The following is an 11,793-nucleotide window of genomic DNA, read 5'->3' as shown; positions in this document are numbered from 1 at the left end:
TTAGGTAATACAATTGTAGTAAGTTTTATGAATGATTTATGGTAATTTAATAAATTTAAGCCTATCTAGAATAATGATAAAAATGGAAATAATTCTTGAATTTCGCCTCCCATTTTTGTTTACACCAAAATTTCAACTCTTGTGCCGTTGATTTGAGTCATTCAAACACTTTTTAGCAAAGGTGTCTGGGCTATGGGTAATGGAACCTGAGATCGTATATCTATCTACACTATTTCAGTTCACTTTAATCATCTGGGCTACCTATGATAGATGCACCATTTAAACACACTCGTGCATTTCAATTATTCATATTCTATAGCAAATTAATCTGAACACTAATTTAACGATAAAATAAATAAATATTTTATGCTAATCTGAATAAAAAAAAATATAGAGTTTGATACACAAAAGAATGTGAAACATACACACAAAATTCTCAATATAGAAACTCAAGAAGAAAAAAATGATAAAAGTTTTATGAACAATTATGAGTGAAGGGTGTGAATATGTATAAATCTGAATGAAAAAAAAAAAAAATGTAGACAGAATCAGAATTTTTTGTAAACAAAAACCAGAAAATGGTACAGAAGAGTTAAAAGTAGCAACTATAAATTGTTGGGAAGGGAAATAGTTTTTTCCTTCTCCAGATTGGGGGTAAAGTTGGTGATAATGGTTTGAGGAGCAAGAGAAACGCCATTGAAATACAGTCCCCTTTCTCTTCTTTATAAACTGGCCTTCCTATCACATGCTTGTACTGCCCACCACTCACTGCCTGTCACATAATAAGACATTATTTTTTAGCAAAGTTTGCACCTCATTACAAGAATTTGTAAACTATTAGTTCATGTTTAATTAAGTAAATGTTGTCTGTTTTGGGTCTACAAACTAGAACGAGCATGAAGAGGTTAATAATATTTCTTTATCTTTTGAGTTGTTTTATTCGATCGGTCACCAGTCACGGTTATTCATGACTTTAGTCTTTTTAGAGTTGATGAGAAAAATGGGTTACTTCTTCTGCACTCAATGAGAATGATTATGATCTATTTCATGACCTAAATATAAAAGATACTCTGTGGATCCTCACAACAAAAAAGATTGCACTTGGTTTGATAATATCTGAGTGACATTCTTTTTTCAACCAAATCAGAGAATTCAACTTCTGTTTTTTTTATCACCAGGAGTATTCGACCCGTTTATGCCACACCTCAACTAATCTTGGAGCCTTTAATCTGTTGGCCGAATAAGAGTCCAATGACCGTCCTATAATGTCTGGGAGAACTCAACTCAGGTAATATTTTTTGTTTTTTTTTGCCCTTTAGTATCAAGCTACCCTACTCAAAAGAATTCAACTCATTGGAACTAGTTTTTGAACTTCGCAAAAATCACTCAACAACACACATCTGCTTAGTTAAAAGAACCTATGAGTTATAAATCGACCCCAACTCTCATCTCCTGGAATCTGGCATGATCAATCCAAATACCATAAACTAACAGTAAAACAGTAGTGTTAAACTCTTTTAACAGAATATATAAAGAAAGGGAGTACTACAAATTGTCATCATTTTCTCCATTAAACTGATAAAGAATATTAGTCCGATTCATCTATTATGCTCAGCTGTCAAACATAAAGAGAAAAACTAATGATAGTTTTAAGTTAATTAAATTAAATGGTGGGTTTCTGCAATTATGCAACAGTCTCACTAACAGTTATGAACTACACAAGGCTATGCCAATGCAGGATAATAAAAAACAAGGTGTCTGCAAAACTCAACCAAACCTCGATGGTACGATGAAAATTATTATTTGATTCGAGCGTATAATGCAGAGTTGATTAATGAGATAAGTTACCTGTATTTGATCTCCAGCAGTGATGAGAATGGCATCTTTATCAGGGCAAAATGACACCCAACCTTTCTTGAGTAGACATGAAACTCTGAAGCTCCGTCACAAATATGCAGACACAAGGCATGTGAATAATCAACTCCTCTTATCAGCATTCTGATCACATCATATCTAGGGAGCTAAAATCAGCCAGAATGTTATGGCTGTTGTGAATATGACAAACTGACCCAACATTTTCATGTTCCGCCACTATTTCATCCCCATGCATTGATTTTCTCACACAATTTTCCCTCAAACTCACCAGAATTTTCTCACCAACTTCTCTATATCCCCCAAAAGGGTCTCCATTTTCTCACTGCACATTTCAAGAAAATTCGTCTTTTATAGAATTATCTGTTTGTTAAACCAGAAATCCTCGAACTTTATTATGAAGCACAAGAAAATATTAAACTACAAGAAAAACATATATGTTCAAGAATGGTTGTAATTACCTGATTTTGAATATCCAAGAGGCCAAATTCCCTCCATTTCAAGCTTCAAATTTTCATCTCTACACACATACAAATTCTCAATCATTTCACTCTCTTCTTCCCCAGAACTTCCTCAAACCATATGGCTTCTCGGGACCTCGTGACTGTTGCTCTGCTTTCCGGCGACACCCGGAAGACTCCGGCGGCAATGGCCAAAGCAGATTTGATTAATTCACTTGGAATTCCATAATTCACAAGCTGAAACAACCAATTGTGTTATAGAATCCACAATCTTGAACAGAATCACAACTCTCTTCAGAATTCAATGTCTGAAAATCAATTCTTGGAGGGTTTTCAATAAACTTTTGCCTAGGAAACACTTTATCAGGAAAATCAAATCCGGGACACGCAGTGAATGCTCAAGATATTCAGTGAGGACATCATCATTGGTGACCGATGACCGGCGGCTGCTGGCGATGGGCGATGGCGGTGGCGCACGGAAATCGAGGGGCTTTTCGGGCACGGATTGGGGTGAAACTGCAGCCATTGAAAAGATCAGAGAATTAAGCTCAGTAGAATTAAGTTAACTTGTATTAATATGATAAAGACTGTTGAGTGTCTTGGCATATGAATTCTCCATTCCTTTTCTTATTTAACTTTCTTTTTTGATAAGTGATAAAGAAAAAAGTGATTGGAGAAACAATGATGCGCTGCCATAAACAATGTCTACATTTACATATCATCACAACATTTTTTTGCTTTTTTTGTCATCATCTCTTAAAGCAATTGAATTGGCCTGCTGGCTGACACAGAGGCTCATTCAACATCAAGGGTCACATTGCTCACTAAACCAATAGTTACGTACACATAATCTCCTTATTTTCAACTTTTCACAATGTCAAATTTGAGTTTCCACCTATATATATATTGGGTTTAAGTGAGAATAGTTTTTTTTTCTTTTTTTTTTCTTTTGGATGACCAAAAGTGTTCGAGCCAGCTTACTTGCATTTAACTAATCTTTTAGGACTGGAATTATCAGCTGGATAAAAGTTTAATAAACTATCCTATTAGTGATTAAGGAGGGACTCGAACTCAGGATCTCTTGAAATATACCCAAAAGTCCTATCGAAATTATGTTATGATTTGAACTTAAAGTTTAAAGCTTTTATGCTGTAAAATTGAAAAAAGAGGACGGAGCGAGAGAGGAGAGAGGAGATCTCATGATAATACAAATGCAGGCTTATTCAGACTGCAGGGCCCTCTAGGCCCACGTGTCTCATTCATAAAGTTAAGCTTCAGCTATTGCTAAAGATTATTCTTACCACCACCAAACCTAAACTATCCCAACCTTTGGTGAAGCAATTATACCACCGATGCTCAAAATGAACAAATTTGGGTCTAGAATATACATAAAAACAAAATTAAAAAAAAAAATTAAATGGGCTGGGCCACAGTCCAATGGTTTGGGCTTGGCCCAAAGTTAGTAGGAGAAAACTAAACTCGGCCTGTTTTGAATTAACCCGTTTCTCCTAATCATAAGCCCTTGAGTATGGGCCGATTGAATATTTTGGCCCAATCAATTAAACATGAATTGGCCCAAACTGAAGACTACAAGAAACTGAGGTCTAATCTGGCTGCCAGGACCTAGAATTTAATTGAGTCAATGAAGTCAACTCCATTTTGGTTATTCATTTTAAAATCTCCTACATATATTATATATATATAATAATATATATATATATATATATTCATATTTATAGTGATCGCTTTTGTAGATATACAAACAGTCTTCAAGAAAACACAGATTCAACCTTTTCTTGTTTCGTTTTATTCAATTTTCAATACTTTGAAAACAAAAAAGTACACATAGAAAATTAAAAAAATAAGCAAAGTCAAATTTGGTGATTAAGTGTCGGTCTTCACTAATTCAAATATTAAACAAAGTTTGATCTATGGTTTTTATGGTATGGTAAGTATAAATCTATTTGAATATGAAGATTGGGTAGGGTATGAAATTGAAAAATAGTAATTACACTGAATAAAAAAAAAAAAAAATTAATGTTTATAGAAAATTTTCAATGTTTTCACAGTAAAAGTGAGAAGATATCAATGTATGAACACATGGGTACCAATGTTGCATATTTTCTATAATTGAACAAGTAAACTTAGAAAATTTTATAGTAGAAACAGAATATTTGTGCCATAAAATGGTCTAATACCTAATTGTTTAAGAATTTGTAAATTCATATTATTGTAAGTTGAATGATATCATTTTGATTAATATCCCAAAGTGTTTTAAGTTAACTTTTCAAAAATTAAATATATCTTTGTATTTAAATATTTCAAATTTAATATGAGTACATTTTCATACTGTAACATTTATTCATTTAATTCCTTTCGACTCATGCATTTAATTTAAGAGTTTTGTTATTTATCTAATGTAAATAAAATAAAATCCTAAATTAACTTCCATCACCTCAATTGTTTTATTTTATCACCTTAGATTGATCATATTTTCTCAATTTATTGTCTTCCCTGATTTATTAGAGAAGTTATGCACTAACAGTACCATGGTGGATCTGATCGAAAAAGACCATATTGGCGTACGACCGATCAGATCCAGCTAGTCGTGCTTCGTTCCGACGATTGCCGACTGTCGTTCGACAGTGGTGGTTGGCGATCGGCTATCCTCTTGGGTGGTTGGAGTGTTTTAGTTAATTTTTAAACTTTTATTATGGGTGTGTTTAGCTAAATTAACAAATGTAGAGGGTTAAAAAATAATTTAAATATTTCAAAAAAATGTTTTCCAAAAATATATCAAACAACTATTCAACATTATATCAAACTCTGAATATACTTTTCAGATATTTTACCAAACACATTTTCAAAATCTAATCCAGTTCGATTTAATCCAACTCAAATCAAGTTAAACCACTTTTTAAGAACTTGTGTAGGATTTTTATTGAACCAATTTGGTTGTTTTTGAATGGATGGATGAACAAAACTTTCCACAGCCTGAACGTATATACATAAAACCTTAGCTTAATAGATAAGAAAATGCTGGAGAATATAAGAACTACATGTTATATAAAAATTTTCTCATTTTTCATGAGTTTCGGACCTTAAAGTGAAGAAGTATTTAAAATGTAATAACTCGTATTTTATGGGATTTTATTAAAGTTTATTTTGTTGATTTTCGGGGGGTAAAATGTAAGTTTTTTAAATTTTTATTGGTGGTGAAAATGAAAGAAATGAGAGTTGCTAGGAATGGGCATGTTCCCCGCCCTGGCCCGAATGGGGTGAAGACTCCCCGAAATTTTCGGGGATGGTCCAGGCCCGAGCCCAAAATCAATCCCCGAATTCAGGGACGGGGTTAATCTCGCCCTAGCCCGTATATATATATAATTACTACTTTCATAATTAATTGTTTCACATTATTAATTGATCAAATTCAAATGTGATTATAATAATATAATTGTGGGAACATTGAGTGAAACCATATACAAATGAATAATACTAGAGAAATTGTCTATATTAAATATAATAAGCTAATATGCATATATAAATTAAATATAGTAAATCATTATGAATATTTTTAATACATAATAAATATGTTATATATGTATATGTATAATTTGATATACATAATATATATGTTATATATGTTTAATGTATCATTTGATATACATAATGTATATGTTATATATTAATAATGTATAATGTATTATATGTATTATACATTATAAATAATATGCTATTATCCATAATCATATGTTAATATATATAATGTATCATTTGATATTTTGATTTATTATAAAAAATCAATAAATCACTATAAATATTTTTTGTTATTCATTGAATCATTATTTCAATTCTATTACCTAATTGTCCTTGTTATATTTTTATAATAAAATATATATAATTGTTTCACATTATTAATTGATCAAATTCAAATGTGATTATAATAATATAATTGTGGGAACATTGAGTGAAACCATATACAAATGAATAATACTAGAGAAATTGTCTATATTAAATATAATAAGCTAAATATGCATATATAAATTACTTGATATATATGTAAATGACTAAATGTTAATACTATATATGTTATACTATTGATGGATAATAACATAGTTTTTATTCAAATAACTTGTAATTCATTTAAATTAATTAATAATACATAATGGTAACAACATTAGGGTAGAATTGTAGTTATTTATTTAGAATTTATCTAAATTCTATTTAATGATTTGTATAGAGACTTAAAAAAAAAAAATGGATAATCTCTCTTAACAATATTAATAAAGTACAAATAATATTATAATAGTGTTAATATATTATTCATTTGATTCATATAAAGTTTTTTTTTTTTTTTTTTTTGGGGGGGGGGGGAATTTGGGGAGGGAGGTGGGACTGGATTTGGGGATTCCTTGAATCCATGATTCGGGGGGGGGGAAGTTGGGGAGGGAGGTGTGGACTGGATTTGGGGATTCCTTGAAATCCATGATTCGAGGATGGGCTAGATTCGAGGAATCCCCTTGGGTTTTCAAGTCGAGCCCAGAGGCAGGGATCCCCAGCCTCGACTTAGCCCATGCCCATCCTTAAGAGATGTTGGGTTTGCATGTAACAAAGGGAAGAAAATGGGGCTCTTTTGCAAGAAAAGCTGATGTGGCGAGGTCATGGTAAGAATAATAGAATTTTAGGGCAGCTTCATAATTTCAAAAAATTGCTTCATATAAAAATAGATTGTTCGCCCAAATGTAGAGATGGCCGTTTGAGCCGCTCACGCGGGGACGGGCCAGGGACAGAGTTTGGTTGCATCTTGCCCCGCTTATATATTTCATAGAAAAAAACATAAAATCTTTTTATTTAAAAATTTAATATAAAATCTTTTCTATGTAATTTTATCAATATTCTCTAAATCTTATTAATCTTATATTAATTTGAATAATTGAAAATTAATCAATTAAGCAAACTAAACCAATTAATTATAAGAAGGAAGATGAACTTTACACAGGATCAAATTAAAAATAATTGTAAATTAAATTTACCAATTAATTAGAAGAAGGAAGAAGAACTTTATGTGTATTATAATGATGGAGTCTTGGGGAGACACGATAATTTGTATCATATAAGTCTAATATCTAATTTTAGATAATAATATCTTCTAAATTGTAATATCTAATTTTATAAACATAAGTCCTACTACATATCTAACAAGTTACCAATGTTATATTATAATTAATCATAGATTATATCTAACTAGTCTTACTATATACTATAATCAATTTGTGACATTTCATTTAAATAATAATTTTTAATTAATTTGTCTAGTTATAACAAGTTTTCTTTTGCTACTAAAATTCATTTCTCGATCTTTATCAATATAATAAATTCTCTTCTAATTAGATAGTATTAGAGGATTTTAATTACCTTTTGTAATAAATTTCTAATAAAGAAATTACAAGTATATTTGAAAAGGTATTTCAATAATCATGTCAGTGAAAAAGATAATGATTTATCTTTAAATGATTAGAGTAATTGATTATTTTTAATATTTGGTTAATGTGGAGATAATATGGGTCTAGAATATATCAAAATTTGAATGGGCTGGGCCACAGTCCAATGGTTTGGCTGGGCCCAAAGTTTAGAAGTAGAAAACTAAACTAGGCCTTGTTTTGAATTAACCCCTTTCCCTAATTCATAAGAGCTCTTGAGTATGGGCCAATTGAAAAATTTTAGGCCCAACCAATGAAACATGAATTGGGCCATAGATATGTTGAATGGCCCAAACTGAAGATCACAGAAAAATGAGGTCTAACCTGCCTGCCAGGACCTATAATTTAATTGAGTCAATGTAAACTCCAGTTTAGATATATTTTTTTTTCATATATATATACAAACGGTCTTCAAGAAAACACTAATTCAGCACATTTTCTTGTTTTGTTTTATTCAAATTTTCAATACTTTTGAAAACAGAAAGTATACATGAGAAAATTAAAAAAATAAAGCGCAAAGTGTAAATTTGGCGATTAAGTGCCGGTCTTCACTAATCAAATATTAAAACTTTGGTATGGTAAAGTATAACTCTATTTGAATATGAAGATCTTGGTAGGTCTTGAATTGAAAATTAAATAGTAATTATAATTTACATAAAATATTTAATGTTTATAGAAAATTTTCAATGTTTCCACATGTAAAAATGAGAAGATATTAATGTATGAACACATGGGCACCAATGTTGCATATTTTCTATTACTGAACAACTAAACTTAGAAAATTTTATAGTAGAAACATAATATTTGTGCCATAAAATGGTCTTGGACCTAATTGTTTAAGAATTTGTAAATAGTTTCGGGGAAAAGTAGGTGAATATACATTTGACTATTGTAAATTCATTTTATTTTAAGTGGAATGACGAATATGTGACTTAAAACCAACTCCGTATGGTAGACCATTGGGTTTGGCTTGTCAGGAGACTTATAGATCTCATGTTCGATTCACTTAAGGAATGACCATCTATCATAATTATGACTTATCCAATTTATTCGGTTTGTAGGGTATTCAATGGACCCCAAAGACTAGGTTGATTTGTCTTGTTCAGGGTTCGGTTTGAAGTAGACATTGAGAAAAGTGGGGGCGCCTAGAAACCTCGGTAATTAAAAAAAAAAAAAAAATGTGACTTGAAGAACATTTCTTAGTTTTTCTTAATTACCTAATCAGTATTTTGTTCTAAAACATCTTGTAAACATGCTTTCTTATAGTACTAGATGGAAAGACTTTTGACACTGTTGAATTAAGAAAATATAACATTAAATATGTAAAATTGGCAATGTAAAATAATTTTTCATAATAATTTTATTAAAATCAATATCAATACAATAATTAGAGAAATTCTTTCATTCAAATTAATAATGTGAAACAACAAAATTCCATGTCATTTTCTTAGGAGAGAAAAAGGAAGGAAAATTTATCTTCTCTTTTGAACATATGCTACCTAAAAATCACTTTTTTTGTGGAAAATAAAAGAGGAAGAAGTAGAAAACACTTCAATTCTGATCATACTACCTATAAATATAAGAGTAATACTACACTTACAAAGAATTTTACAAAGATCTCCATACAAAGTGATGTGGCAAAAAATCAATGGAATAGTGAATTTAATGAGTTTGACTTTTTGTTTCACTCTTCCATTCATTTTTTGCCATCTCACTTTGTATGGAAATCTTTGTAAGATTTCTTTGTAAGTATAGTATTATTGTAAATATAATCTAATTAATAAAATAATATAGTCTAAAATATAATTTTATTATATATTACCTTCGATTAATCCTTAAGGCTATGACTGTTCAAATAAATCATGGACAAATGTACTACTTTTGTGATTACTAGATAATCGAATCTGGGACTGTGAGTTCTATCAATTTGCAACCCCCTTGGTTCGCACGGACCATTAGGCTACCTATGGGTGGGTAAATAATGCTTTTTGATAATGATATAATAACCAGAAAATTTTCGAATGTATTTATTAATTCATTTGTAAACTCATATGGGCATGCAACGAAAGAGATGGTAGTCAAAAGAGTAAGTAACTTTAAGGTTTGTTAGGTAGATTAAGTCTATAGGTATGAATAATTAATCTGAAATTCAATGACATAATTATCTAATTTCTTTGACCACCAAACTTTGCCGCCGACGGTGGCTGGACAGACTCAACCAACCGTGGCTATTTCTTTTCATATGTTATGCTTTTTATTCTTTAAATTATACCTTCAAACGTATAATTATTTAATTATATTTTTTATATATATAAAAAAATCCAACTTATCAACTAACCCCTTCATTCTAAATATTCTAAAATGTTTTATTTTAAGGCAAGTGAAAGTCAGTTTTGAAGGTTAAAGAAGCATTAAAATGTTAATTGTACATAGAATGAAAATGTTTTAAACATAACTGCCCTTGGGTGGTCAGTGGGACGATATAGACCTTGGTGTATTAAGAGATCTTGATTATTTCCTCTCGTTGTTATAGGGATGACTCTGGAGGTTATACTCGTCGTTACTTCACAAGCCACGAGTAATCAGTCAAGATGCGCGTAAATATTGGCCCAACACCATGTTTATCAAAAAAATAAAAAATTAAACATTTTTATGGTTATTATTTAAACCAATGTTTCTTAAAATAAAAATTAATTTCATCATAGATAAAGAAGCCCAAAAAGCTCCTTGACTTGGTAAGTTAGAATCTATTTATACTTTGATCTATATTTAAGATGATTAAATATATAAATTCACTTTATGTTGAATTCTCCATGGGTAAAAACTGGTGTACATAATTAAAATTTAATTTTATTATTAAAAATTCTAAACTTTTTCTCTTTTTCTACAAAATATCCCTTTAAAGGCACTCAAAATTATAAAGTGAACTGATGTATGTGAATGTGAACAAAGTGGGTTTCAATTATTTGGGCAAAATTTACCACAATAACCCAAATTTCATTACAAAAGACTTGCCTCCAAGATACATGTTTAATATTACTTGTTAATGTGAACACTGAACACAGTCCAAGATGCAATATTTTAATCATGTCCAAATACGAGGATGATCCCTTAATATTTTGGGTAAAAAAGTCAAAATCCAACAACTTGATTTTACAAAGACAATTTTTTTAAAATAAAAATCGCAACCTTCATATGGATTATCATGATTACTTTTTTGTAATAATATCGTTCAACAATCTTCCAATTCAGTTTACTAATTATGGTTGGTTTTTGAGGATTATTTTTTAATTAATCAATATATAAGGCTATATTTTTGAATCTTTTCATAAAAGACAAACGGAAAACATCATATGTGAGATGTTTATTTTTATTAATGAAAATTTAAACCTAAATTAAGTTTTAATTAGTAAACTTACCAAACATTATCTATGTATAAAAGAAATAATTAATTAAATCTTCATCTTTAGTCCATGCCACACAGAAAAAATCAGTAGTGAGGCGCCGATAAGACAACCGATATACTCCTTAAAACTTAATTAAACTGTAATTAGCAAGGAAGACACTGAATTTAATAATTGTCCTTATTATTATCTAACATTTATCCATGAAATAATTAACTACCGACCGTCCGGTGATTATCCTCTTATTAATTATGTCTCTAATACAAGATAATTAAGGGTTTAAAATATTGTAACTTCTCTTCTCTGTGGCATCTTAAAGAGCATATAATGTTTGGTTTTCACATTAATTATTATTATGTATTGTTTTGACTCTTTTCTATAAACTGATGGACACAATATATTAATAATATTCCCAATATTCTCAGTTAGTCAGTCGCTTATCTGGGAATCTTATGGCCGTGATTCAAACGAGGCAGAGAACTTTCAAACCTGCATTTATAATATTGCATATTTGTATTATTCATTAAAGTTATATGATAATCTTGAATTGTTACGAAGAATTGGATAGTGACTTAG

At 30.2% G+C, this 11,793-nt stretch overlaps 1 pseudogene; it reads right to left on the bottom strand.

Moving 5' to 3' along the window:
• Positions 1-548: 548 nt before the first annotated feature.
• LOC116112782 lies at positions 549-2,889 on the bottom strand (annotated as a pseudogene).
• Between the last annotated feature and the right edge of the window lie 8,904 nt (positions 2,890-11,793).

This window comes from Pistacia vera, unplaced genomic scaffold, assembly GCF_008641045.1.
Source record: "Pistacia vera cultivar Batoury unplaced genomic scaffold, PisVer_v2 Contig67, whole genome shotgun sequence".
Taxonomy (NCBI): Eukaryota; Viridiplantae; Streptophyta; class Magnoliopsida; order Sapindales; family Anacardiaceae; genus Pistacia; species Pistacia vera.
The sequence above is the reverse complement of the archived record's forward strand: the minus strand, read 5'-3'. Positions and strand labels throughout refer to the sequence as shown.